A 6231-nucleotide genomic window follows, 5' to 3' on the forward strand; every position below is an offset into this window, starting at 1 on the left:
GTTAGTGTGTGTGTGTGTGTGTGTGTGTGCGCGCGCGCGCGCATGTGTCTGTGCTGTGTGTGTGTCCATTCTTTCCTTAGCGTACATCAGATTCTCAAAGGAGGCCATGACCCAAAAATGATTCCAAACCACTGGTTTGACTACTATGTCCAACCTCTGCTGGGGCCCCATTCCTCACCTCCACCCTTACCCACCTCTGACCCCACCCACCCTCTGTGCACCATCCTCTCATCCCTTACCGCGTAGCCCACACCCATCTCACGTAACCTGCTCCCACACCTGCCTGAGGATTCACCCACACACCACTCTGGTGCAACACACTCCTGGATTTGGCTGACACCATATACTAACTCAGCCCTGAAACCTGCAGTCAGTCCACCACCCACAGGCAAATGGAATGTTTCTGTGGTTTGTTGGGAGGTTTGGTGGGCACCCCATGGAATTGGCAGAGACCCCTGCCTCTCATTTCTGCCCACCCGCCATGAAACTGGCTTGGCTTGAGTTAAGATGGGCAATTGGAAATGGTACTCCTGCAGCCCTCACTGAAGGAGTCTCACTTGGATGTGAAGAGGGATAGGCTGGTGACTCTGTGGGGGAGGCGCCAGGCAGGGAGGGTCCGTGAATGAGAAGTGACTTCACCTCATTACTCTGTGTGTGCAGTTTGAGGGTGAGTATAATTCAGTGGTGCAATAAAAGGGAATGAAAGAGGATATTTTGAAGCAAATAACCCAACACTTTCATACCAGCTCCAGTGCTCCCACATTCTATCCAAACACCAAAAATCCAAAAAACAAATGCACATTTGAAAATCCCTCTGAAGGCCACCTTCTATCTTCACAAGCCTACTTTCAAAACATTTGAGAAGTTTATAGGCTTTTATTCTGCACTGATGCTTCTCAAGAACCTAGCCTTAAAACAAAATGAAAATTATGAACAAAGAATTATTAATTGTAATGACAGTTGGTGTGTTCATCACACACATGATGATTCCACATCATTGAATCTTGCCAAAACCGTACATGGCTAAAAACCATTGAATTTAGGCTTCAAATGGATGGATTTATGTTATGTGAATTTTATCTCAACATAGTTGTTTTTAGAAATCAATGAGTTTAGAGCCCTTGTAAGGGTCCCCTTTGTGCAGAGGAGGAAACCAAGATTCCAATGACAATGATAAACTGAGACAGAGCCTGAATTTGAACTCTGATCTTTCTGACCACCAAGTCACTTTCCTTAACTCTGATTCAGTATGTCCTGCAAAGGCCCACAGACTTTCCTCATGATAATCATTATCTTTAATCATGAAAATGTAAAATGACGTAAATATCACAAGCTGGGGGACCAGCTAAATTGTGGTACATTCCCTACAGTGAAATATTAGGCATTACTAAAAAGTGTGATTATGAGGAATTTTTAGCAATTAAAAAATTTTATGATACAAGATTTTTAAATAGGAGAGCTGGGCGTGGTGGTTCATGCCTGTAATCCCAGCACTTTGGGAGGCCAAGGTGGGAGGATCTCTTGAGGCCAGGAGTTTGAAACCAGCCTGGGCAACATTGAGAGACCCCGTCTCTACAATAAGATTTTTAAAATTAGCTGGACATGTTGGTGCAAGCCTATAGTCTTAGCTACTCAGGAGGCTGAAATGGGTGGATCATTTGAGCCCACAAGTTTGAGGCTTCAGTGAGCTATGGTCATGCCATTGCACTCCAGCTTGAATGACACAGCGAGACCCTGTCTCTGAAAATAAATAAATAAATAAATAAGTTTTAAAAAATTTGTGGCCGGGTGTGGTGGTTCACGCCTGTAATCCCAGCACTTTGGGAAGCTGAGGTGGGTGGATCACCTGAGGTCAGGAGTTCAAGACCAGCCTGGACAACATGGTGAAACCCTGTCTCTACTAAAAATCCAAAAATTTGCTGACTGTGGTGGCATGCACCTGTATTCCCCCAGCTACCTGGGAGACTGAGGAAGGAGGACTGCTTGAACCCGGGAGGTGGAGGTTGTAATGAGCCAAGATTGTGCCTTTGTACTCCAGCCTGGGCGACAGAGTGAGATTCCGTTTCAAAAAAAAATAAAATTATATGTATATATAATATATATTATATATATACATATTTACATATATATGCAGTCTGTACACTGTGTATATATATGCATATACAGTCTGTACACTGACCCCCACTCTATTCCTTAGTTATAAATGCCCACATGTTCTTGTTGGAGTAGCAGGTGAGTACAGTCTCTGTCACTCACTGCAAAACCCCTTGCAGTGGTCCCTATACCTGTCGCCATGACCTTCATTTGGATAAAGTCTGTCTTACACTCTTCAACAAAAGTGCCATGAATAATTTTTTCTTTAACATTAATATTTTTCAAGAAATTCAAGAGTCAGGTAAAAAGTGAAACTTGTCCTTCTTTGCCTTCCACATTTCCACAGTTTGGTGTGTATCCTTCCAGGCCTTTTTCTATGCAATAAGAATAGATGATACAACTTATTACTTTGTATTGCTTTGCTTTGTTTCAAAGCAGGACACCAGTGTATACTTACAGTTCTTTTGCTTGTTGGTTTGTTTTGTTTGTTTGTTTTTTGAGACGGAGTCTCATTCTGTTGCCCAGGCTAGAGTGCAATGGCACAATCTTGGCTCACTGCAACCTCCGCCTCCTGGGTTCGAGCAAGTCTCCTGCCTCAGTCTCCCGAGTAGCTGGGACTACAGGAGCCTGCCACCATGCGCGGCTAATTTTTGTATTTTTAGTAGAGACAGGGTTTCACCACATTGGCCAGGCTGGTCTTGAGTTCCTGACCTCAGGTGATCTGCCAGCCTTAGCCTCCCAAAGTGCTGGAATTACAGGCATGAGCCACCGCGCCCAGCCTATACCTACATTTAGTAGATAAATGTTCAGGTATGTAACAAACACATACAAAAAGAACTGGAAGGAAATGCATTACATGCTTTGGGGTCTTGGAAGCATAGATTTTACTTTCATAATCGGGGGCAAACAAACCAAAGTTTTCAGGCTGTTGACAATCCTAACCCTCCCCTCAAGAACTTGTGGGTTAATGGGGGCTTTACACCAGCTAGGAAAGGATAGAGGGTAGGGACGTAGGGTCTTGAGTTATCTCTGTAATCCAAGGAGTTTATGGGGAATTGCTAAGACAAAAACTTTAGACAAATTAAATTTAGCAGAGTTTAACTGAGGAAAGAACAATTCTAGAACCAGGGAGCCCTTAGAACCAAATAGGTATGGATAACTCTGGCCTGACCATGGTCAGGCAACATTTATGGACAACAATGAGGTACACAGGCGGTTGGGTTGGTTACAGCTCAGCTCTTGCCTTATTGGAACATGGTCTGATCAGTGGGGTGCCTATGATTGACTGAAGCTTAGCTGCTGTGATTGGCTGAGACTCAGCTGTTTGTTACAATAGTAGACTCCTAAGTTAGGGTTTCAGTCGGTTTGCCTACAAGGTAGGTTGCAGTTCATTTTTAGACTCAAGTACGGAGATGTCTGCAGGCCAAATTTAGTTTAATTTAACAGAGTGCTGGACTCTTACCTTTGGGTTTCTTTGAGGCCCCAGACAGGTGAATAAAATATATACATTAAGGCCAAATTGGCTGCATCCACCTGAGTACATATGCACATAAATTCCTTAGGAATATCACTTTCTGATTCTTTTTTGCCCTAGTCATCCTTACCGTGTGACCCACTCTGTCCTCCAACCAGAAAGTGCCCCTGAGGGGGATGGCAGGAATGTGCCAGAGCCTGTCCTGGGCAAGAGAGCCAGAGGAATGGGAATTTTCTGCTGGTGCTCCTGTGGGGGACCCCTCTTATTCAGTCTTGCCCGGCTGGAGAGAAGGGCACATTTCAACACTCCTGCCCATCCCCCCATCCCCCCAAACACCCACCTATTCCCAGAAGCTCAGTGAACTGAAACTCTTCTAATATTCTCAGGGAAGGATGGATTAATCTCTTCAGACTAAATTTTAACTAACAGCTATTGCAAAGGGATTTAAATCTTAAACAGGGACAGGACTAAGAAGTCTGGTGAATGCAGCCTTAATCCTGGAGTTTCAAGAGATGCAAAAGTGGAGGGGCTACTTTGAAGGGTAAACAGTACTTTCCTGGTGGACACACCCACTTCCACCTGGTTGGACTGGGCATTTGGAGGGGAGTGGACTGATGCTGCAGTGACAGTCTCCCATAGACCCTGGCAAAGCCATCAAACTTCAAGAACACTCATCGTTTTCCTGCCAAACTGCTCTTCCATGGTATCTCTTTATTTTATTTATGTATTTATCTATCTATTTTTATGAGACAGGGTCTTTCTCTGTCACTCAGGCTGGAGTGCAGTGGCTCCATCATGGCTCTGAGACTCAAGTGATCCTCCCACCTCAGCCTCCCCACTGGCTGAGACTACAGGTGCATATCATCATGCCCAGCCAATTTTTGTAGAGACAGAGTTTTGCCATGTTGCCCAGGCTGGTCTCAAACTCCTGGGCTCAAGTGATCCTCCTGCTTTGGCCTCCCAAAGTGCTGGTATTATAGGTATGAGCCACTGCACCCAGCCCACAGTATCTCTTAGCCCAACCAAATTTCCCAGAATCACCAACAGCTCCCACATCCCCCCCACCACTCCCCACCCCCAACCAAGTGCAACTGGCTTCCTCTCCGGTTGGCCACTCCCATTTACACTCTTGTCTGGGTGTCCCCAGCCTTTGTCCTGAGTTAAGCCAGCTCCTCCCTTGATTTTCCCCCAGGGACCTTTCCCACAGTGATCTCTAGGCTTTTAGACTTGGCACACACAAACCCAGAGGTCCTCAACCTAGGTCAGTAGTGAGAATTCAGTAGGTTCATAAATTCAGACACAAAAAATTACATCATTATTCACCAACCTCTAAATAAAATTTAGCATTTCCTCTCTCCCATTATGGATATAGTAAAAAAAAAAAAATACAATACAAAACAAAACATGGCAGTATTAGCAGTACCTGTGAGTTTGTCACCAGTGGAAATCAGACATGTGCTAGTCACGTGACAGTTGCTATTATTTTGAAGCAGGAAAATTTGCTTCCCAGAAAACCTAGCTGCTCTGATTGTTGCAGGCAAAAAAAAAATGTGGAGGAATCCTCCTGAGTTTGGACTTTTCCTCCTGTGTTCCAGCCCCTACTCTTCCTCCCCTTAGGCCTTCTGTTCAGAAGACTCTGAGACTGGGATTTGGTGACATTTAACATCCCCCCACAGACACTAGCTTCTCTATCCTGAAGAAAAACCAAATGAAATTAAACGATATTGCACATGCAAGCTCTACTTTTTGTTTAGGAAGCACACCATTCTGGATGCTTGCAGAAGTCTTCCTGTTTGACTAGAGGATGACATGGAAACCCTGGATCCTAGTCCTGCCTGTTCCCAAGCCAGAGAGGAAACTCTTGGCCGAAAAAAGTCACTTTCTTCTTTAACCCAGTGTCTGAGGGGTTTTGTCCGCGGCTCGTCCTGCTACATTAGTGACGGGCCCTTTGTCAGCTCTGATGCCCACGAGAGCATAGAGTATAGCAGAAGTTCCCATGGATGATCCGAAAACACAATCAATCCCAAGGAGATCAAAACTCTACATGCCTAAGGTATGATCAGTCCCTGCATTGAGAAAGTGGAAGAGACACAGATGACAGTGGAGAAAGACAATTAGGAAAAGACGGCACTGGTTGCAAGCACACTGGACATCAGTGTCATTGAGAGATTCATCTTTCAGTGAAGCGGGAGCTTGTCCTGATTAGCAGAATTGTGTCATTCTGTCAACACCTACACATTATGACCATCTAATCCTTAGGGTCTATCCTAATTTTGTCATTTGCCCAAATAATGTCCTTCAGAGGAGGGGTCTCTAATCCCAGGGCTGTGGACCGGTACCAGTCAATAGTCTGTTAGGAGCCAGGCTGCACAGCAGGAGGTGAGCGGTAGGTGAGCAAACATTACGACCTAAGTTCAGCCTCCGGTCAGATCATGGTGGAATTAGATTCTCATAGGAACTCGAACCCTACTTTGAACTGCACATGCAAGAGATCTAGGTTGCACGCTCCTTATGGGAATTTTTTTTTTTTTGAGGTGGAGCCTCACTCTGTTGTCCAGGCTGGAGTACAATGGCGCAATCTCAGCTTACTGCAACCTCCGCCTCCCAGGTTCAAGTGATTCTTCTGCCTCAGCCTCCCAAGTAGCTGGGATGACAGGTATGCA

Source organism: Macaca nemestrina, chromosome 18 (assembly GCF_043159975.1).
Source record: "Macaca nemestrina isolate mMacNem1 chromosome 18, mMacNem.hap1, whole genome shotgun sequence".
NCBI lineage: Eukaryota > Metazoa > Chordata > Mammalia > Primates > Cercopithecidae > Macaca > Macaca nemestrina.